The sequence below is a fragment of the Halichoerus grypus genome, chromosome 11 (assembly GCF_964656455.1).
Source record: "Halichoerus grypus chromosome 11, mHalGry1.hap1.1, whole genome shotgun sequence".
In the NCBI taxonomy this organism is placed as follows: domain Eukaryota; kingdom Metazoa; phylum Chordata; class Mammalia; order Carnivora; family Phocidae; genus Halichoerus; species Halichoerus grypus.
In genome coordinates, this window is record NC_135722.1 from 22697208 (window position 1) to 22722086 (window position 24879).

General features: G+C 36.8%; 1 long non-coding RNA gene and 1 pseudogene across 1 annotated transcript in view; both read right to left on the reverse strand.

Moving 5' to 3' along the window:
- LOC144379512 (uncharacterized) overlaps positions 1-23370 on the reverse strand; it is a 408148-nt gene extending 384778 nt beyond the window's left edge. Inside the window, exons 1-2 of the long non-coding RNA XR_013442674.1 lie at positions 23306-23370; positions 18919-19021 (exon numbers count right to left, since the gene is read on the reverse strand). This is a non-coding gene — a long non-coding RNA (uncharacterized LOC144379512). The remainder of the gene's footprint in view (positions 1-18918; positions 19022-23305) is intronic.
- A 192-nt stretch (positions 23371-23562) lies between these two features.
- On the reverse strand, positions 23563-24479 carry LOC118521394 (suppressor of SWI4 1 homolog pseudogene; annotated as a pseudogene).
- Positions 24480-24879: the final 400 nt, after the last annotated feature.

Below are 24879 nucleotides of genomic sequence, written 5' to 3' on the forward strand. Positions count from 1 at the left end.
AATGTTTAACTCAAATTTCCTCTGCTTTAGGAAGAGGAAAAAGAGACAGAATGCTGCTTTGCTTGTTGTTGTTTTTTTTTTTCCTTGAAAAAAAAATTAACTAATGAGAGATAAAACCTGCAAACCAGGAAAAAGTCCTACCTGTTAAGTAAAATATAAGAACCATCTATTTTGAAGAAATTAATGATTCATTCTATAGAGGTTTATTAACTAACTGATGCATATAAATGTTTTAGAGCCCAATCACCAGCATCTATTACATGGTGTTTAATATGAAACATAAAGGCATATGGCCAACAGGAGCCCCACAAACTGATATTTTGAAACAGATCAGTGAATTTCAATAGATGAAACATTTCTACTAATGTAGGTCACCGCATACCCTCAGAGCCCTTTAGGACAATTATATTTGTCCAGATTACATTCACTGTTGCCTAACACTTGGAAAAAATAACAAGCTCTGAATTTTACAAAGGAAGAAGATAATATTTATGTACTATTGAATTAAAATTGACTTGCTAGTATAGGTAATTTATATGTTTATATATGAAGGCTCCTGATACTGGCTAAAGTGATGGTGGTGAACCAGAATGAAGAGAAATGAATTTCTCAAGTGGACTCCTTCTTTGGGGACTGGGAAATAGAGGTTGTGGAAAGAGCTCCCAAGGAAAATGATTCAAGCAATGAGTAGGTATTAAATGGTAATGATAGTGACTGGGATGGGGCATTAGAAGTGACCTCAGTTGACATCCAAAAAAATAATCATTTGAATCAAATCCATCAAGCAAATGATGTATTTACTGGAAGTTGAAAAGTAGAAAAACATTATTTGAACTGAGGTTGTGTGATGAAAATTGCTACCTAAATACTGACTTAGACCAATATGAATAGAAGGGGATTCTATGTCTGATTCAGCTGCTTCTCCACAAGCCCTGAGCTGGAGTTTCTAAAAGATCAACCAGACTGTGCCACAGCAATTTCATGAGAATCTACTCAATAACCTATCGACCTTCCAGTTCCTTCTCTTCTGTGAATTCCTGGCTTCCCTGATTTCACCTTCAATTTTATCATAGCTGTTCTTAAATCTCTAGATCTTGATCTGAATAGGTACTCTTGTTCAAGCTGTGGCTGCTAAGCAACCCCTTCTTGCTCACTTTTCACATTATCATCCTCAGGAAGAGTTTTACTCCTTGTGGCTCCTAGAAATAACAACATCCCACCTGGTATATTATCCATATCCCCATTCCTTGGACTAGAGTAGAATTACCTCTTCTATGACAGATCTATTAGCCATGATACTTCATTTATTTCCAAACTCGTTATTTGTACATTTTTCTGGTAGTCTGTAATTATTTAGGACCTAATACAAAATGGGCTTCATATGAAAGTCCAAAATCAATCATATTGTAGAGATGTATGGAAGTCTACACAGAAATGAATTCTAAGTCCATATCAAGCCTCAATAAGATAAGATTCCAGGGCCATACCCAGGTTGAGTGAGAAATGGCATATTTATTGATTAAAATTAGTTACCCATGATATAGGTTGCAGAATCTCCCTTTATCTATAAGTGGAGTTGAACCCATAGTGCACAGGCAGCATATTTCCTTTCACTTAGAGAATTACCTTGCCCTCATTCATTTGGCTACAGCTCCAATCTGTATACTACTAAACATGCCTGTCCACCTCACCCTGCCAACTTCATTGATGGGAATGTGTTTCAGGCCTTCCAATAACACTACCTGTTCTCCCATTTTAGCAATTCTTACAAAGAGTGAACAAATGACCCAAAAACATATGCCTTGCTAGGGACTGATAGAAGATGTCCAGGAGGAAGGAGCATTCTCTTGTCCTTCTGAGGTTGCAATGAGATCATGTATTTCTGGAACACTAGTGACCATCTTTTCTTTTTTTTTTTTTTTTTTTTTTGAGAGAGAGAGTGAGAGAGAGAGAGAGAGCACAAGAGGGGGGAGTGGGAGAGGGAGAAGCAGACTCCCTGCCGAGCAGGGAGCCCGATGCGGGACTCGATCCCGGGACTCCAGGATCATGACCTGAGCCGAAGGCAGTCGCTTAACCAACTGAGCCACCCAGGCGCCCATCTTTTCTACTTGCATGGAGGAAGACCACCTACAGTAGGAGCAAATAAGACCAACACATGCACATGTATACACACACATGTGTGTGCGCACACACACACATACACAACAAAGAGGCAGAGATACGTGGTGCTGGAAAAAAGGACAAAGAGAGGGTATTCTAGAGGCATTAATCATTTTCTGATTCCTCTGGGGAATTTCTTTCTTTGTAATTTTTTCTTTGATTAGGTAAAGTGCATCTTTTCTAGCTGAACATGTAATTTCCTTTTTGCTCCAGCCATTTATTCTTTTTTTATTTCCAGTAGATATATATTCATTGCATATGATTTGCTTGGCCACTATTGTAGATAATAAAAACACAGCTACAAACAAAATAGACCAAGCCCTGACTTTGTGGAGCTCATACTCTAGTGGAGAGATAGTTAAAAATATATATGTAAGTAATTATTTAAAGTGTGTTAGGTAGGATACATGCTAATAAAAAGAAAATGAAGCAGAATAGGATAATGGGTGCTGCTGAAGGTAAAGAGGTGTTAAAAATTGATATAGTGTAGCCAGGAAAAGTATTTGGAATTAGGCTTCTGTCATATATCACCACAAAAATTTTATTGCAAAGCCCAATATCGTGTGGGTCCCTCATCCTATTAATTTTACTTATCACCTTTTTAAATTTTAATCTTCTACATTACCCTCATATTGCCATTGGAAGACTCTATCCCACAAGACCATGGCACGATCTTATTTTGTAGCGATTATTCCACTCTTTAGATGTTTTCATTGTATTTGGTTTTTAATCCTGTAATCTTTATAGTATTAGGTTGCTTCAAAAACTGAAATTCATATTCCTCATCTGAAGCAACAATAACTAGTTTGCAATAGCTTTTAACAATGAACACAGTTGCTTTATTAGTTTTTGCTGCAGTACTAATTGTATAAAAACAACCATAAAATCTCACTGGCTTACATTTTACTTCATGCTCGTGATTTGGCAGATTTTTGATCTCATAATGGATCAGAGGAGCTTGAGAGAGATGAGCGGCAACCTGCCTCTTTAAGGACATTACTCAAAACTGGCATCCTATCCTTTCCTTCTAAATTCCATTGGTCAGTGTAAGTCATAAAGTCAAGCCCAATATAAATGGAATGGAGATGAATATTCCACTTTAAGTGAAGCAAGGACAGAGAGGAAAGGAAGAATTTTTATTAGATAATATAATCCACCATACTCACCAAGTGTAATTCTATAATCTGAAGCACTATAATCCTAGGGAGTGATCTAAATATGGCTACATAGTGGAAATTCTAGAAAGTTGGCCCTATTCAGTTGATGTAGAAAGAACTGCCAAAAGAGAGACAGGACTTAAAAAACATATGCAAAGGTCATAGGCCCACAAATGGAATATCTTCATATAGTTGCCTGAACATACTATATTACTGTACGCCTCCCCTACCTTCTACCTAAATACTCTGTCTTTCACAATTGATATTCTCCTTTGCAAAGCCCTGCTTGGCATTCTTTGCTTCCTATATTTGTCCCTTATAACAGAATGTGTTTAGAACTGTAATACATTTATTACTGTAACTTATCAAAATGGGCTATATCAACAGTTTATCTGCATTATGAATTCTCTGAAAGTGAACACTATACATTCACCTCCATGCACCCATGCGTAGCTCAGTTCCTAGCTATAGGGATATTCAAATATCAGACAATCCATTTAACCTAAATGATCTTTAAAATTTCTTGCTACTATAATATTATAAACAAAGCACTGTATTATCACAAGAATTTGGAATGCTTTTTTTTAATGAAGTATCAATGATTCTCCAATGCCCAAAATCCTTGACAACAATAATCAAAAAAGTTGTTTTGTTTGCTGCATTTAAACAGCATTTGCTCCAACCTTTAGCTCCCAACCTTGGATTTCTTATCCTCAGGGTCCTCTTTTCATTCCGTGTTCAGTTGTGCTCAGTCTTTGGATTGCTGTTCATTCTGCCGATCATTACAGCAACGATTTTGGCAGACAAAGCAACTCCTATGCACAGCCAGGTGTTCACTTTGGCACCCTCACCACTGGAAGGGGTTGACTCAGATGTTTCCCACACCTGTGAATTGGCTGCCCAATCTTAGCCAGCTCCCATGAACTTAATTATCATGCTCTATTTCAACAGTCACAAAAAAAAAAAAAAAAAAAAGTGAAGAGAACATGCATAAAAATTCAGATGTGGCTGCTTCCTGCCATCCCCTGCCACATCTTCCCCAACAGAACACTACCGTAAACAAATCAGTGTTTCTTCATCATCATTTTAGTTTGATTTGTGGGATGTGGAAATGGAATACAACTCATTATCTCTGAGAAGCTGATTAATTCCAGTGGTGAAAGTATCTCTGTGTTTGCCCACTGGATTGTGACTAAGATGCTGAACCTATAACCCATGAGTAAGTTAAGGGTCCATGAATAACCTTGACATTTGACATGTCTGTTTTTGAAGCACATTACAGTTTAGACATCAAAAGGTGAAACTTTATAATAAAATAAAATTGTAAGTAGAATTAGACTTCAAACACATTCTCATAACTTTCTCTTTTCTGACTCTCAGCCAACAATTCATTTTAATTCCTCAAGGAAAAATACTTTTGAATATACTGAATAGCCATTCATTTGCTTAATACTTTTCTTGCTGTTCCATTTGTTTTGGCTACTGTACCAACCAATTGGTCATAATTTGATGTTCATTTTTCATAATCAAAACTAGGGTACTGGCATAAGAACCGACATATAAATCAATGGAATAGATTTGAGATTTCAGAAATAAAACCATATATGCATAGTTAAATGACTTTTGACAACGGCTCCAAGACAATTTGATGAGGAGAGAATAGTCTTTTCAACAAATGATGTTGGGATAACTGGATATCCACAGGCAAATTAAGTTGGACATCTTCCCAACATAACCAAAATTAACTCAAAGTCAATCAAAAACCTAAATGTAAAAGATAAAACTTTAAAACTCTTAGAACAAAATACATGTAAATGTTTATGGTAAATGTTCATGACCAAGAATTAGGCAATGGGTTCTTAGATGTTGCACCTAAAGCACAAGCTAACCAAGGAAAAAAAACAGGCAAGTTGGACTTCATCAAATTTAAAAACCTTTTTGCCTTAAAGGTCACTATCAAGAAAGTGAAAGGACAATCCACCAAATGGGAGTTAAAACTTGCAAATCATGTATCTGATAAGAGTCTTGTACCCAGAACATATAAAAAGCTCCAAAATGAAAAAAAAAAAAAAAAAAAAAAAAACTCAAAAAGCGGACAAAGAATTTGAATATACATTTCTCCCAAGAATACATAAATGGCCAATAAGCACATGGAAAGATGCTCAATACCATTAGTCACTAGGGAAATATAAGTAAAAACAACAAGATGCCACTTCACATCCACTAGGATAGCTATAATCAAAAAAACAATAAAAAGTTGGCAAAGATGTAGAAAAATTGAAACCCTTATGTATTGCTGATGGGAATGTGAAATGGTACAGCCACCTGAAAAATAGTTTGACAGTTCTTCAAAGGTTAAACATAGGGTTACCATATGACTGAGCAACTCCACTCCTAGATGTATACCCAAGACAAATAGAAGCATATTTTCATGCAAAAATTTGTTCATAGTAGTATTATTCACAATAGCCCCAAAGTGAAAACAACCCTAGTGACAATCAACTGATGAATGGATAAATATAATGTAACATATCCATACAATGGAGTACTACCCAGCCATAAAAAGGAATTAGTGGTTGCCAGGGACTTGGGGGAAGAGAAAATGGGAGTAACTGCTAATGGGTATAGGATTTTTTTGTGGGGGAGATAAAATTGTTATGGAATTAGACAGTGGTGTTCTGGAATTAGAAAGTGTATAATCTTTTAAATACACTAAAAAAAATCACTGAATTGTATATTTTAAGAGGAGTAAATTTGATGGTATGTAAATTATATTTCAGTAATAAAAAATGAAAATCTATTAAGCAACCCATCAAGATTTCTCAAAATAATCATGTTGAGTGAAAGAAGTTAGACCAAAAAAAAAGGTACATACTTATATGATTCCATTTATATATTCTAGAAAATTCCAACTAATCTGTAGTTACAGGAGGCAGATAGATCAATGGTTGCCTGATGGGAGGTGTGACAGGAGGGACTGATTTCAAAGGGGCATCAGTAAACTTTTGAGGATGATTCATTCATTATCTTGATGGTGGTGATGGTTCCACAGCTGTATGCCTATGACAGAACTTACCAAATTGTACACTTTATATGTGTGCAGGTTATGATACAACAATTATTTCTTAGTAAAGTGGTTAAATGGAAAAAAAAAAGCATACTGAATCTATTGGTGGTGAGTAAATCATCAACTGGGAGGAGACAGGCCCAAACCTAGAAAATTGCTATTAATATTTTAGCTTATACAATATTTATGATGAGATAAATTGGACTTGATGAGTAGCAATCACTTTGAGAATTTATGTCTATAGTACCTGAGCTTCAAAATTAGATCTGTTCAATCATAAAAACTCCAGGTGCTGATGGTGCTAACCAGTCTCTTCTCCACAGACCTTCAACAGGATGGGATACACGGGGAAGTGACAATAAAAACTGAATTTCATCCCGGGTAAGTCCTCATCAAGACCTCTGCAGCCCACTCCATGTCTGCAAAGGACATTCATCCTGAGGAAGCTCTCCAATTGCCACCAGTGAAAGCGGTGGGCCTCTGTCTTTTGCCTATGAACAAACAGGGCAGGGCTGTGGACTTTTCCAACTGGTTCTCAAAGCCAGGCTTCAGGTCTGCCCCCTACTGTGGAAATGGAGGAACTTCCTCCAGATCATCAACTCAGGCTCCTTGGGGTTAAAAGCATCATTTTAGCACTGTTCTCTGTGCTCTGGTGAAGCCCCAACTCTCATATGTCTTAGGATATGTGACTATAGGCAAATGAAGAAAAAAGAAAAGAATTTCATGAAAACCACTGGAGAGTCACTAGTTGGTGGCCTCCATGATAAACTTGTTTCTGCTCAGAGGGACAAAAAGCATACATTATCTTACTTCAACAATCTCAAGGAGGGGGTATGACTCAGTTCCCTTAATTTGAATACCAGAATTGTAGAGATGGGTACAACTTTCTTGGCAAGACAATAAAATAGCAAGATAACTGCTCAAAGTTAGAAGAACTCTAACTCTTACATTTATCTCTCACATTAGCAGGCTCCTGGCAGTGGGCAATCACTAAAATGTTCGGCCTGAAAAGAAGTGAGAACAGAAAATAAGGTCACAGGCATTTGTAAAGCCACCTAAAAATTATGCCGTAGACAAAGCTCCATGAGAAGTAGGTCTTTGTGTTTAACCTTGGTGCCTGAGAACAGTACCTAATAAAAAGTGGCATCCAATAAATGACTGAATAAAATGTTCTAAGTTTCCAATGATTAAATGACCTGTTGTCACTGAAGTCCAGAATTACTTTAAAAAGATTGCACCTTGCATGTATGCGTGCCACACATTCAATTAGAGACACAAATGGGATCTATGACCTAAATACAGTGAAGAATCACTTGTTTAGACCTAGGGATTAGCATTTTAAAGCTTCCTATTTGAGAATCAGGAAAGAAGGATAACTTTCTTGGCTCCCAGGTGATCCATTTGAAGAAGTGATGTAAGAGTTGAGATTTTATACTACTGGATATTTGTTCCAAGATTCAAAATTCTTTCTCTGCTTAAATCCTTTTTACCTGGAACGCTCTTTCTCTGGCATAGTGGGGTCTACCTCATATATCAACAGAGAGGAATTTCCAATCATGCTATATTAGTGCCTCTCCCAGCCCAAATTACACAGTATTGTGTCTCCTTGTATTTTCCTCACAGCACTAACACATTCCACTAATATATATATTTTTTAATTTGCTTTTAATCTGGCTTCTCCAACTAGAATCTAAGCTCCATGAAGGGACGAACCTTAACTATCCTGTTCTTTGGGGAACGTCCAATACTCAAAACAAAGACCAGAACATTGTAAACACTTAACATTTGTGAATGACTGAATGAATGAGTTTAAGTATAATGATTTGAGAAGGAAAGCTATTTGCATTCTTTGAATACTATGAAACTCTGGCTGATCTCACCTGCAAAAATAAGGAAAGACCATATCCAGCTCCCACTTCAGGAATTACGAGGATCCTTTCACTCTACAATACTAAACTGCAGCCATTTCATTCCAGTCTAACAGTTCAATATTTTTTAACATCCACTATGATCCAAATTTGTTATTAGGCCCTGAAGATAGAAAGATTAAATAAAGCTTTCTGTTGTTTTCCCTGTTTGGAGAACAAGCGACATGAAAGGAGATGAAACCCGAAATCAAAAGACATCATCTCTAGGTAGTGCTTCCAACAAGCTTAGTGCAAGAGGAGAACGATGTAAATGATTAAACTCAAGTTTGGGGACAGTCTGTGAATTTTAATTATCTCTACTATCTCTGTCTCCCATTGCCATGGATAATTGAAAGTTGGCCATATTGCTAGGTAACGCTTCATTCCCTGCATAACTTGGCACTTAGAAAACGTTTTGCAAGAGAAGCAATTACAGCAATGGTCCCATCTGGGGCGGGTGGAGGGTGGATATAAACTGACTCTTCATGATATTTTTGCTCTTTCAACATATTTATAAGATAGATTCTTCAAACTAGTTCTGAAAATTTTCACATATATATGGTCAGTTGCTATACCCATCAACCTGTGTGCACAGAGAGGGGAACTCCAAGAAATACATGTCATCCCAGGTGCAGCTACTCTCTTCATTCCTTACATAAGGATGCTCTGAGCAATAGCCACTATGGCCCCTCATTTCCCCCCAACATATGTGTGCTGGGGTAGTTACCTTCAAGCTGTCATTAAACAAAGATTTGAAGACAAAAGCAAACAAAACAAAACATAGGATGGTCTGAGGTCTGAAAAGATGCTGGACTAACTCTGTTTGCCCCACAGACTTAGTGGTGCTTTGGTGGAAAGGACTTACAGAGTTTTCAAATTGTTTAAGTACCTCCTTTGTTCAACCCCTTACTTTTCTCCAACCACCTCACTTCCTAAGTCAACGTTTTGTCACTTTGACACAATTTAGACTTTCTAAAGTATGGGGCTTAGGACAATCCTTCTAAAGTGTGAATGCCTGGGAGGATCTGATGTGTTCTCCACTCACGTTCTAACAGCCATTCCCAGATAGTTGTCTAGGAAGGAACCTGCAGAGCCTCTCAAATATTGCTCTGACCCTCTGTGGCACAGGCAGAGCAGAAAGATTTTTCCAACAAGAGGAAGGAGCAGGCATTTTAGTCCTGGGCTAAGGAGGATGCATTTGGTGTTATTAACACAACTGTAAGTGCTTCCTAATATGTTAGTTGGTAGAAGGGTCTCTGTCGTACATAAGGTATAGTTCAGAAAGTATATTGAATGCAGGTTTCTGGGTCAGGAAAATAAAACTCACTGATACCTCAAAAGCCCTCAGGATTTACAATTAAAAATATCAGTATCTTCAGCTCAGTATGTGTGTTGTTTGTTTCTGGTGCCAATAAGTTTTGGTAATCTTTTTCCTTTGGGTAGTAGATTAAACTTTTAAGGGTACATTTCAGTTCTCTTTCAAATTCTTTCACTTCTTATTAAAAATTTTAAAAAGGGGCAAAGCACTTTTATGCTTAAAGTTATCATAAAAGTTATGATACAGGTAAGATTCTTTGACATCTCATTACCTAATGAGCTACTCTCAGGCAAGTGATTCCTCCGAATTCACATGGTGTCTTCTGATTTTTTTTTTTTTTGTAAGAACAGAAAACAGACTTCTAATGTAATAATTGAAACCATTTTTCCTTACCATCATCAGAAATTCACAGAGGTCTCCTACTACACTAGATAATTTGTGGAAATGCTGTTGTGGATGGATGATTCAGAGTACTGGAAATATTTGCTGCACTTCCCGATCAGTTGCAGACCTGCCATGTCCTCCCACAGGGTCCTGTATATCTCCTTTGCAGAACTTAGGACAATGGCAATTGATTATCTGTATGGCTTTTGCTGACTAAGCTCTACATGTGTGTCATTATGCTAAGTGGTTTGCAAATGTTATATAATGTAATCTTTAAAATAACCCTGTGAGCTTGATACTTTCATTAAGTCAATATTATAGAAATGAAAAATGTGTCTGAGTGATGCTAGGTAGCTCAAGGTCACATACTTTGTAATTGGCAGTGCCCTGAGTGACCAAGAGTTATGTGACCTCAAAGGACATGATCTTAACCACTATGCAAAACTGACTTTCCAGTTGATAAACTAATGCTGGATTTTTTTAAAGGCATTTTTAGTTGCCCTTTAGGAGTAGTAACTTGAAGAATGCAAAGCAAGAGATTGTCCACATCTTGGTATGGACTCCTCAAGACTGAGTAAAGAAACTGAAAAATGCAGCCAAGACCAGCAGCATTCAAAAGAGTATAGCCACACAAGGCAGAAGCAGATTGTGAAAAAGCATGGTGCAGCCTGTGCATGGTGAATAGGATTTAGTTAGAAATGTATACAAACTTTCATTTAAATTTATTGTCATTTGTAAATGTAGAAATAGATATGCTCTTAGGGTTCTTTTAATAAAAAAAGAGTAAAGAAGAAGACATCAAATCACCCTAAATCCTACCACTGAGAAATAACAACGGCCAGCATTCAGTGTACTTCATTCAGGATGGTGAGGTTCTATATATATAACATATTATATTATATATTATATTATATGTGTAATATGGTGATCTTGTAAATTCTTCTATCAGGCTAAGTAGATAGAATCACAAAATTATTATTTATGAAAACATTACTGAACATGAATTCATATTATCTGTACTTTAAAAAATTAAATATTGAGATTAATTTCAATTAAAATTAACATATGTAATAAAAATGCTGGCTTTTAGCTAAACTAAAACAGTTACTAAATTTAAAGAAGTGTTTCTTAACAGTAAAAGATATTACTAAAATATCTCAATACAAAATTTAATTAAGAACCGTGAGAAATATTGAGGTTGAAATAGTTTTTAACTTCACTTTGCAAGTTTAATCAACTTTAAACTGTATCAACTGACTCTGCTATGAAAGATGAGCAAGAACTTCATTCTCCTTCCAATTTTCTTAACTATATTGAAATTTTAAACTGTCAGTGTTCTTAACATATATTATCTTGTATAATCATTATTTAAAATTGACTAAATGCTCAGTGCCAGTCCTTCCTAAGTTCCTTATTATGAATTAATTCTTCTGTGGGCTGGATTTCATTATCAAGATTTGTTATCCTCTAAGAAAAATGGATGGGTGCTATAATTGCTGAATTCTTGCCTTTTGAGAATGTCTGTCCCTTGGGTTTATTTAAATAATAAAGACAATTTGGCTGGGTTTAAATTATTCGTGATATTTTGTTTCATGCAAAAGATAATGTACATTGCTGTAGTTTTTTGATATATGCTGTTGCGAAAGGAAACTTAACTTAAAATTTTCCTCTTCCTTGGTAACTTGCTTTTCCTGCCTAGACATTAACTTCCTTCTCTGTCCTTGAAGATCAGTATCCCCAAAATATGTCTTAATTTTGATCTTTCAGTTTTATTTCCACACCACTCACCAATAGATTGTGTATCCTTTTCAAATGGAGAATCAAGTTTTATTTCAAGAATACAGTTCTGGCATTATTAAACAAATAGCATGTTTAATGTTTTTGTTTTTAAGTACTTGTTTAGGGCCATTTTTTAAAAGCTGAAGTAATTTTAGCAATTTTTTTTAAAAGATTTTATTTATTTGACAGAGAGAGACACAGCAAGAGAGGGAACACAAGCAGGGGGGAGTGGGAGAGGGAGAAGCAGGCTTCCCGCGGAGCAGGGAGCCCAATGTGGGGCTCGATCCCGGGATCCTGGGATCATGACCTGAGCCGAAGGCAGATGCTTAACAACTGAGCCACCCAGGTGCCCCAAAAGCTGAAGTAATTTTAATATTCCTAAGTATTTGTGATAATGTCTTAAAATGGCATCCTGCGTTTAACTTTTTAAATAGATTTTCTCTATAAGATTCGAGGTGGTTTGATCAGGTTAATGGCACCATCAACTAAAAAATGGATCATCATTTTAAGTACAACTAAGAATGAAAACATGCCATCACTGATGAGGTGGTATTTATTGTTAGATGTGCTCCAATTTAAAGGGGGTGAAAAGGGGGTAGGAGGAGTAGGCATTAGAATTGATGAAATATGAAACTCTTCTCATTTTTCAGGTAAAAAAAAAAACCCAACGAGGTTCAGTAAAAAGATTCAGTGACCTCACTGAAGTGACTGAGCTAGTTACTGGTCCATCCAGAAGCGTCCACTCCCATGTCTCTTAATGCCCATCCTCATTTCTCATCCACCAAAACAGCTTCCTCCATCCTATACGATGTGAAAGTAGAGGGTAGTGCTAGAAACCTAAGCTCACAATGACAACAATAACAACACCAAATTTACTTTCAAATAAAAATGTCTGCTTTCATGATTCCTGATATTGGATCATTTTAAACAAGCCATATGTAACCTAAGTCTACCTTTTTTTTTTTTTCAGTGGTTGATCAGAAAACTATGATCTGTCAACTTTCTTCCTTTCATTTGTGGGTCAAAACCGAAATAATGGTCTATTGATTCTACTGGATACCCAGCATTCAGAATGACCCATTACATGCAGTTGCACCTTTGTTTTCTGTTATTTTATCTTTTGATTGATGGAAATTCTATGACATTTTGAATAGTGAGTCCTCTTTGGCCATTTGTAGATCATCACTATTACATCACCCAAATGTGATCAGGTTTAAAATGTGTATGAATAAACTCTCTTTACCTAGAATGGTTTTCATTTTGTTCATAAACAGCTAAAAGGAAAAAATTCTATAGGATCAGCGACTACTAAGAATGAAATCCATATTAAAAGTTAACTGTGGCTAATCTAGAGATTAACCTATCCCTACAAGATGGCTTAGAAAGTTATTTTAGCAGCAAAAGTTTCTATTAGACATTAAAGATATGGCTTTGTGTCCCAGCTCCACAAGAAATTACTGTGTAAAATTTGGAATGTTGGTTTACCTCTCTGAAGCGGAGTTTCATGGCCACTCCTATATGCAAAGTAGATAAAAAAATGTAGCAAAGCGGCACCTGGGTGGCTCAGTAAGTTAAGCGGCCAACTCTTGATCTAAGGTCATGATCTCAGGGTTCTGGAATCAAGCCCTTTGTCAGGCTCCACGCTCAGCAAGGAGTCTGCTTCAGGATCTTGAGGATTCTCTCTCTCCCTCTGCTCCTCCCCCTGCTTGCTTGCTCTCTCTCTCTTTCTCTCTCAAATAAATATGTCTTTTTAAAAAAGAAAGAAAGAACATTTAGCCAATAACTTTAGCAGGTATAAACCCAGGTAAAATAGAAGTGATACTAAAACGAAGGTAACAAAATTTCATACTGGAGTATAAATAGTTAAAAAAGCTAAATTGTCTTTTATGGTTCAATAAAAACAAAACATAAATGCAAATACTTTAAAGATATTATTTATAAGCACTTTTTTTTTTTTTTTAGATCTCTTATAAATTTTCAGGCAGAAAGTAATAGCTTGTTTTTTGTTACTGCTTCTCAATCATAATACTCTATTTTAGGAGGAGGCTCCACCAAGCCAAGTTTAGTGAAATACTTGAGTCAACCAGAACTGTAGAATAGTTTCATTTAAGCAACTTATGATGCCATTAGTGATACAGGCGAAGACATTTAAAATGCATGTTAGGGGGGCGCCTGGGTGGCTCAGATGGTTAAGCATCTGCCTTCAGCTCAGGTCATGATCTCCAGGTCCTGGGATGGAGCCCCACGTTGGGCTCCCTGCTCAGCAGGGAGTCTGCTTCTCCCTCTCCCTCTGCCTCTCCCCACTGCTCCTGCTCTCTCTCTCTGTATCTCTCTGTCTCAAATGAATAAATAAAAAAAATTATTAAAAAAAAAATAAAATGCATGTTAGTTTTTATCCTGCCCCATTAAATAAAGAGGCATTTTGTTGAAGCAAGATGATTATCTCTAAGATATTGTTCTTTTATCAAATTTCCCAATTTAACCCACTTCTGAGTTCTCGCAGGGTTTGAGTAAAGAGTATCATAACTGAATTGCTGTAGGTAATGATATCCCCTGATGGGGAGTCAGGAAAGTAGAGCAAAGTTTTGAGCAGCTGAAGGTTCAATTTGGCCTGGCATGAACCTCCTTCCTTACAAGAGATGGAAGGGGAAACAAAACAAAACAAAAACAATAAATAACTTCTTTAATATGTATTAAAGATAAATTTTCTCAGAATCTATGCTTCCACAGTATATTATGCAAGCCTTGAGTTTTTGATATTTTAAACAACTTTTGCATTGTATTTGAACAAAAAAACTGAGGGAGAAGACAACTTTTCATCTCCAAATGTCCTAACTGAAAGCCCCTTCACTTCAGAAAGCGGTGTGTCATGCAGTCTGAAGGCAAAATTTTTTGATACACAGACCCACCCTAACCCAGTTAATTAATTGGTCAAAATAAAGTGGGTTTTGTTTAGTTTGGGTTTTTTTTTCTTTCTTTTTTCTTTTTCTTTTTTTTTTTAAGAGTGACAGGAACTATGGATATGACTGATTGAAGAGACTGGCAAATTCTCTTCTCAAAAAGCAACTATATAGCCAAACAATAGACCAAAAACATAAAACAAAAACAAAGAAAACCACTTCAGTGCTCCAGAAATCAACCAAAAGTAAAATACAATCTGCAAAGTATTTATGGCTTAAAAACAGCTGGACATTAAGCAAGAATAGTGGAGATCTATGGCATCCTGGCCTGGGCATGCTCCCATTCTCTCCCGCACTCCCAACTTGGCTTGGTGGTTCTGCCAGGATGGGTTAAGACACAAGGACTATCAGAGTCTCTACAGCATGAAAAAGGGGCTTACTTTATTTGGGGTGACAGGTGACACCCATGCCCAGCAACACTGTCCGTGGATGTGACTTCTCAGAGGTAGGTGAGTAAAGGCAGGGGTGGTCAACATACCATGTCTACTAGCTTGATATCGTGTGGTTAGGAGACAAGCATATTCCTAAGACTGATCACTGTTACAGGGAAGAAAAGATGGAGTAAACAAAATATTTGATAAAATAGGACTAAAAACTTGCAAATTTGATGAAAATAATATTTACATAACCAAGAACCTCAACAAACCTAAGCAGGACAAATACAAAGAGATCCATATTTAGAGACCTCATATTCAAACTATTTAAAGGCAAAGTCAAAATCTTGAAATCAGCAAGAAAAAACAATTCATTACATACAAAGGAGCATCAATATTATTGTTTCTCATCAGAAAAAATGGAGGTCAGGGGCGCCTGGGTGGCTCAGTCAGTTAAGTGTCTGCCTTTGGCTCAGGTCCTGATCCCAGGGTCCTAGGATGGAGCCCCACACCAGGCTCCTTGCTCAGCAGGAAGCCTGCTTCTCCCTCTCCCTCTGCCTGCTACTCTCCCTGCTTATTCTTAATCTCTCTCTCTGTCAAATAAATAAAATCGTACAAAAAAAGAAAAAAGAAACAAGGGAGGTCAGAAGGTAGTGGTATGGCGTATTCAAAGTGGTGGGAAAAAATGTAAATGGTCAACAAAGAATCCTATACGTTGCAAAACAATTCTACAGAAATAAGGTGAAATGAAAAATAAGAAAATTTTCTGCTGGCAGAACTGCCTTACAAGAAATATCAAAGGCATTTCTTCAGGCTGACAAAAATGACACCAGATTGCAAATGCAATCCACAGGAGCAAATTTAGATCACAGGAAAAGGCAAACATATTAGTTAATACGAACAATATAAATGTACATCTGTTTTCTGTAGATTTATATAAACATATAAATATGCTTTTATCTTCATTCTTAACTTTTACAGAAGGCAAAAGATTATATAAAGTGATAACTCTGTATTGCTTGGACTCAGAATATATATAAATAGAACATATTTGACAATAACAGCAAAAGGAAGGGAGAGGGAATGAATGTATACTGGAATAAGGTTTGATAATTTAACCAAAATTGGCCTGGTATTAATCTGAAGTAATTTGTGATTAAGTTAATATGCATATTATAATCCTTAAAACAGCCATCAGAAAATGACCAAACAAATTCACTGAAAAATCAACAGATGAATGGAAATTCCACATTAAAAAATACTTATTTAGCACAAAATAATGCAGTCTTGGAGTAAAAGAGAAAAAGTAAATGACAAATTTGAAACTAGAAGGTAAATTACAAATGACATAGATAAATCCAACTATATCAATAATCACTTCGAATGGGAATAGTCTAAATACCCCAATCAACAGGCACAGATTGTCAGACTGTATATGGGGGGAGAAAAATAAAAGCAAGACCAACTGTAAGCCGTTTACAAGATATTTACCTGAAATGATGAGACAAAAGTAGATTTAAATTAAAATGATACAAAAAGATTTATCATGCCAACAGTAAACATAAGAGATCTGGAATGTTATATAACACTAACAATATAACACAAAACAGACATTAGGAAAGAAATGTTATGTAATTTCATAATCATAAAAGGATCAATACATCAAGAAAATATAACAATTATAAACATGTATGCACCTAACAACACTGGCCCAAAATATATGAAATAAAAAATGGACAGAACTAAAGGGAGAAATAGGCAATTCAGCAAAAATAATGAGAAAGTTTGATACTTTATTCAGTAAGTGATAGAACTACTCAGAAAACTCAGAAACTATATAGAAGACCTGAACAACATTATCAACCTAACAGAGATCTATAGTAAATTCCACCCAACAAAGCAGAATCCACATTCTTTTTACGCACCATTCTCCAAGATACACCATATGCTAGGCAGTAAAACAAGTCATACTACTTTCAAAAGTACTGAAATCATACATAGTATATTATCTTATAGAATATTGTGATTTCTAAGGAATACGTATTCATTCAGATGACCAAAATATATTTCTCATATGTATTTGGTCTTCATCCAGTTACTAGCTTACAGCTCCCAAAACTCTTGGAATTTCCTAAGTGTTGAGAGTGAAGCAGGTGTCTTTTTTTATATTAATGAAGGTGACTTTTGGACCCCACCCAAGGGCAGGGACTGGTTGCCAGAAGGACCAACCATGTGATTAGAGGGTTGAAACCTTCAGCCCCCTGAAGGAGATGGAGGTTGAACCAGCCAATGGCCAAGGACTTAGTCAATCACAACTATGTAATGAAGCCTCCACAAAAACCCAAGGGGACTTGGTTAAGAGAGCTTCTGGGTTGGTGAACATGTGGAGATGGGGGGGTGGGGGGAGTGACATATCTGGAGAGCGCATGGAAATTCTGTGCCCTTTCTCCATACATCACCCTATGTATCTCTTCATTTAACTGCTGAAGTGTTTCCCTGAGTTCTGTGAGCCACTCTAGCAAATTAAAAGAACCTAAGGAGGAGGAGGTCAGAACCTCTAATCTGTAGCCAGTTTGTCAACACACATAACAACCTAGGGCTTGCAACTAGCATCTGAAGGGGGTGGGGGTTCAGGGTAGAGGAAAGTCTTATAGAACTGAGCCCTTAAGCTGTGGAATATTATGCTATCTCAAGTAGGGTAACAACTGAGTTGAATTCTTGGATACTTCACTGGTGTCCAATGATTGCTTAGTGTTGTATCAGGGCAGCGGGGGGAGGGGGGGAACACTCATGCGCATATTGGAATTGGATCTGGAAACCCAAAAAGAGTTGGTATCAGGGGATCTGATTACAATAAATACATTAGAAATCAACAACAGGAAGAAATATGGAAAATCCCCTAATATTATTAGACAACACTATTCTAACTTACTCATGGATCAAAGGAGAAATCACAGGTAAAATAGAAAATATTCTGAAATTAATGAAAATGAAAACACTATATACCATAATTTATGTGATGCAGCTAAAACAGTGCTTAGAGAGAAATTTATAGCCATTTGGCTTATATCGGAAAAAAAGAAAGTCTCAATAATAACCCAAGTTTCCACCTTAAGAAACTAGATACTCATGAGCAACTAAACTCTAAACAACTAGAAGCAAAGAACTAAAAAATATTAGAAGAGGCATCAATGAAATAGCAGATAAACAATTGAGAAAAATCAATGAAACCTGAAGTTTGTTTTTTGAAGAATTCAAAAAACTCAAATTACCAAAAGCCAGAAAGAAAAAAGGAAACATCATTAATGACCCTAGAGAAATAAAAATATGTAAGGGATTATTGTGAATAACTTTATACCAACAAATTATATAACTGAGATGAAGCAGGAAAGTGTACAAAGAAATGATCAAAAGTGACTTAGGAAGAAATAGCAAATCTTAATATACTTATAAAATATAAAGAAACTGGTAATTGAAAACATTCCCACAAAGAAAAGCTCAGGTCTGGGTGAATTCTATCAAACAAAGGAAGGAATTATTATAAATTTTTTACAAATTATTTTTCTTAATGTAAGAAGAGGAATCATTTACCAACCCATTTTCTAAGACTAGCATTACTTTGTTATTCAATCCAGACAAAGATAACCCAAGAAAAGAGAACAACAGAAAAATATCCCTCTTGATCATATATGTAAAATCCTTGATAAAATGTCAGTAAACTAAATATTATGCACTATAATTGTTTTAGTTAGGCTGCTTATAACAAAATACCATAGACTAGGTGGCTTAAAAAACAGAAATTTATCACTCACAGTTATGAAGGTTGGGAAGTCCAAAATCAAGGTGCTGGTCCATTTGGTTCTCGCTGAGAATCCTTTTTATTTGGTTTGCAGATGCCATTCTTCTCATTGTATCCTGACATGGTGGAAAGAAAAAAGCTCTCTCATGTCTCTCCTTATGAGGACACTAATGTCATCATGAAGGCTCCATTCTTATGACCTAATTACCTCCCAAAGACCCCATTTCCAAATACCATCATGTTAGGGGTTTCAAGATAATGAATTTGGGGGTGACACAAACATGCAGGGTATAACAATAACCAAATGCTATTTACCTCAGGAATGTAAGGTTGGCTTAACATTAAAAAGAAATAATGTTTTACACCATATTAATAAAATAAAATACAAAAACACATGACCATCTCATTAAACACAGAAAAAGCAATTCAAAAAATGAATCTATGATTAAAAAATGATGAAGAACATCTGCAAACTATGAATAATAGGAAACAACTTATTCAACCTGATAATCTCTACAAAATACCAAACCTAACATAACCCTAAGTGGTGAAAAAGAATGCTTTCCTCCAAAAATGAGGAACACGTATGTGCATTCTTGCCACATCTATTAACCTTGTACTAGAGGTTCCTACCATGGCTGACAAAAGAAAAGAATAAGTAAAATTATCTTATTTGCAGTTGACATGACCTTCTATATAGAAAATCCTATGGAATCCAATAACATCAATAAAACTAATAATTAATGAAGTCATCAAGATTGCATGATTCACTATTATTGTTGATGATAAATATATTAAAGCCAATTGTATTAGTGAATATTACAAAAATGAAATTAAGAAAGTAATTCTATTATGATAGCATCAAAGAATAAAATACCCAGGAATATAGTTACTGTACAAAGAAGTGCATAACTTCTATACTTAAAACTATAAAGCATTATTGAAAGGAATTTAAGAAGATCTAAAGAAATCTAAAGACAACCATTATAATGGATCTAGTATTCTCATAGACCTGAATGTAAGAATTAAACTATCAAACTTCTAGAAAATAAGAAGAGAAAGTCATTGTGATCTTGACTTTGGCAAAAAAAAAAAAAAAAAAAAAAAATTCTTATACTTCAACATGATCCATTAAATAATTAATTGATAAACTGAACTTCATCAAAATTAAAAATGTTTCTGCTAAAAAAATACCATTATGAAAAGTCAAGCCATAGACTGAGAGAAAAATATTTGAAAATCATGTATCTAATAAAGGACTTATATGCAGAATATATAAATAATCCTTAAACTCAGTAAGAAGAAGACAAATAACCCAATTTAAAAATCAGCAAAGGATTTTGTATCTTTGAATGGACACTTGACAAAAGAAGATATATGAATAATAAAAGCACTTGAAAATATGCTTACATTATTAATCATTAGGAAAATGCTAAACTCATAAAGAGACACAACTATGCACCCATTAAAATGGCTATCATGAAAAAGTCAGATAATATTACGTGTCAGAGAGAATACTGAAAAACTAAAACCATCATGCACTGCTTGTGGGAAGATTAAAATGAATACCGCCACTTTCGAAAATGTCTCTTAAAAAATATAAACATTTATTTACCATACAACCTAGCAATTTCACTTCTAGGAATCTATCCAAGCAAAATGAAAAGACAGATCCACATGTGTGTGAATGTTCATAGCATCATTATTCCTAATAGCCCCAAATTGGAAACAACCCAAATGTCTATCAACTGACAGATAAACAAAATGTGGTAGACATATACAATGTAACAGTATTCAGCCATAAAAAGTAATGAACTACCAACATATGCTACCACTTGGATGACCTCAAAGCCAGCAGGATAAGTGACAGAAACCAAATGTAAAAAACTACAATGTATGATTTTATTTATATGAATTTTCTAGAGAAGGCAGATTTATAGGGAATGAAAGAAAATCAGTGGTTTCCTAAAGTTAGGTGTGGGAGCAGGGATTAATTTGGAGGATGATAGGATGTTCTAAATCTGGATTAGGGTGAAGGTTGTACAACTCTAAATTTGTTTAAACTGTAAATTTATTATTTTTAAAGTTAGTTGGCAGAAACCACCATTAAGTTTGGTGCATTTATACTTACAAACTGATCATTAATTGAAATAATTCACTGAGGAAATATATTCTTCAATCTAAAAAGAATAAATAAATAAAACCAAATTTCTCCTTGTTCTCATGGTGGAGTGTTGGGGGTAGGAAGGATATATGACATTCTTCTTCCTTCTCTATCAATAGGCTTATTGTCTGCAATTCCTAGAATCTTTCCATCTCCAGTTTAGGACTAAAGCTTTTATTCAGAGATGGTAGGGAAATCCATGAGCAACAAAGTAACCAGATCAATAGAAAATTTCCATTTTATTGCAAGGATGCCTGACATTTGAGGCCATTTTTCTACTGCTGTCCTATTGCCATGGTCTACTTTGTAGATGAGGTTAAATAAAAGGCAGTGTAATGTTACAGGCAAAAACTCACATTAGAGAGACAGCCAAGTCCAGGTTTAATCATTTTTAATTCTACCATTTACTACTAGTGCAGCAACATTGAGAAAGTCACTTGCCATCTTCCATCCACAGATTCATCCTCTGGAAATGGGGATGAAAATAATGTCTGTCTTCCTCATTCAGTTGTTTTGAGGTTAGGAGAGATATTATATATAAAGAACTTAGCATAGTTTCTGACATTTCAAAATATATATGAAAAAGGACCACTTCTCACCTCTTCCACTATAATTTCCCTAGTCCCTCATAGCATCATTCTCTCCTACATAACTAAAATAACTGTTGAATTGGTCTCTCTGCTTCTATCTTTTTCCTCCCATGAACTGTTGTTCACAGAGCAGATGCTTCTAAAATGTAAATAAGATTATGTTACACTCTTGCTCTAAAATCCTTCAGTGGTCTCCTACAAATACCTCTATGATCTGGTTCCCCCTATGTTCCTGGCTTCATTCTTACAAATGTCCTCCTCGATCACTGAGTCAACCTGACCTTACAATTCCCCGAACTAGAGAAAAAATTGTATCTTAAAGTATTTGCCCCTCCTGTTTACTTTTTTGAAATATTCTTCCCCCAGATAATCAAATAACTTATTCCTTCACTTCACTCAAGACAGAAGACACCTTCTCAAGGACACCTCTCCTGAGTTCTCTAACATAGCAAACTATCACTCTATGTCCCTTTAAACTTAATTTATTCTTACTTTTGAATAATATATAGATACCAATTTTTCTATCAGGAAGGGCCTTTGTATCTTACTACTGTTTTCTTAGGATCTACAACAGTGCCAGGTACATAGTAGGCTCTCAATAAATATTTGATAAGCAGCAATTCCTCAATATAATTAAATATCATTATAACTGAACAAAGACCTTAGGTAATTTGACTCAACATTAGCTAATACACATAGCATTGTAATCAATTTCCTAATCATAATCAATATTGAAATCCTCTCATCTCTTAATGTTCATTTAAAAATCAAAACAAAATAGTACAAAAACAAAAAACACTTGTCATTCCAATCGGATAACATGTTCACAGGTCGTACAAACACTTCCATAAAGATTAAATGGAAAATAAAATATTTTTCTATATAAATTCATTATTGATTTACTACTTTCTATTTCTGTTTCAATATTAAACTTAGTATAATTTATCTCCCTTATGGAGTGCAAATATATTTTAAGACCTCTACACATACTACTACTCTGTTAAGAGAAGAGGAATTTATCCCTAAAACAATTAATCATAGCTTACTGGAAATGCTTTATAGACCCAATCTTCCTATAGCTATTTATCTCCTTATAAATTACCTCATTATACAGTTTAACACTTTTCTACCTGAATTTTCTATTATATTTCCTATTTACTTTGTAACTACAGTAAAATCCTTCTATAGAACACTAAACATTACCCTGAAATTCAATTTTATAAAGTTCTATGGGAGCAAAAAACAAGCCCCTGGTTGGTAGAGATCCTAGTTTGGGCTACAGGATTTAAATCCTAAGATCCAGTTGACTTTTGGAGTCACTTAGTTAGTTGATAACTTCAATACCCATAATGATCATTCTAGGTCCCATGGTTAAATGCACCTGGAAAGTTATCTTTTTAATTGGTCCCATCCAGAAGAATTCACTGGGTGAATAGAGAGCCATTAGGACCCATGCCTGACCTCTGCGCTCCCCTAACTTTGCCTACATATCTGTCATTTTATCTCCCACTAGCAAGTGCACTGTCACCTAATAGAAAGACACCGATTAAAGCAAAAAAAAAAAAAAAAAAACCCACACAAAACAAAAAACCTCACAAAAGTGTAAAAATGCTCTTAGTAATGGTCTTTGGAGGCCTCCACTTTACCAGATGCTTCTAGGCGGGCTCTCTCCTCTTGGCCATCTTTAGGACCAATTTCTCATCAGGCTCCTCACCTGCCAACTGCCAGAAATATCCAGTTGCACACCCCACCCCTTCCTCTGGCTTTCCCTCCTCCTCCTCCCACTACTGCTGGCCAGTCCCCTCTGCTTCCTGGGCGGTCCCCCAGGATCCTGGGCATCACTGTCCCGTCAGCCTCTGCCCATGCCCTTCATGTCAACCAGGCTCTTCCTTTTGAGGGCCTCTCACCATTCGTGCTTTCACTGGACCGTTCTGGGCCTGCTGGTCCTGCCTCTGGGCCTTAAGCCGCAGCTTCTCTTCCTTGGCTGAGGGGGGCCTGGTGTTCCTCCAACCTCTTGTGCAGAAACTGCCACTCTCCTGGATCTCAGTGAGCCGAGATGGGATCTCTGTGCGCCGCCTGGTGCTCAGCCACTATGGCAACAGCCCGGGGCAACTCAGTCACGTGCTCACCTTCGAGCTCTGCCTCACTCTCTGAAAGTCCTGTGCCAGTAGCCGGCAGATCACCGATGTCCTGCAGGTGGCTCGTGTTGGGGAATTTCTCCTGGAGACCGTTCATTAGCCCACAACTTGCACCCACAGGGATGACTTTGATGCTATGATGGTGGGAATCCAACTCCCGGGAGTGGAGTTGTAGCTGATGAGAAGGCAATGTTTGTGCACGCTGATGGAGGGGAACCACGTCTGGCACATGGTGGCCACGAGCTTCACGTGCATGCTGTGGGGGCCGAAGCTGTTGAGCACCAGGAGAGACGGTGGGTAAACAGCTGCCCGCACATGTGATGTCACTGCAGCGAGGAGACATCACCAACCAGCGCGTACTTGTTGATCTGGAGAGTCAAGGTGGGGCTTTCTGGAAGGTGCATGGGGTTAAAGTAAACATTGTTCCCTGTTTTGCTCAAGATTAGTAAGTGTATGGCCCTGCGGGGCCCAGCTACTGCCGCAAAATCCTTTGGAGAATTTTTCTTTTGAAGCCGAAGACCGCGGCAGTGAGCGCTCCGCGGCTCACCTCCAGTCCAGGCTGCGTGGCCGGCGGAACGCCCCGACCAGCGCAGCACCGAGCGCACAAGGAGTGCGGCTGCGCGGCCCCGGCCTCCCGGGGGCGGAGCTGTGCCTGGGAGCGCGCTTCTGGTGTGGACACGCCCACTCAGGGCCCAGGGCTGCCTCTCGTCCGCGGGGGCACCGGTGCCTCAACTCCCAGCGCTGGTCTTCACTCTTCTGGTGCCAGCAAGGAGTAAAGGGCAGCCCACTGTTTACATACACATATGACTTTAAAAATCTCAGGAAACAGAAATGTGTTTGTTTCCTGAGTGGGGTACACAATGGGGTATGTTGCGGAAGACAGATAAAAGCAGAGGACAGCTCTTGTTAAACAAGACATCGCTTTGGGGAGGCTTGATAACCCCTTCCCCTGGCAGGTGCTCAGAGCAGAGTGCTCTCCTCCCTGATCACCTTCACATGTTACTCAGAATCACATCCCCACCTTGCCCCGAACAGCTGATGAGACACTGCTGCATGTGAGTAAGGATTTTCTTTGGATTGCC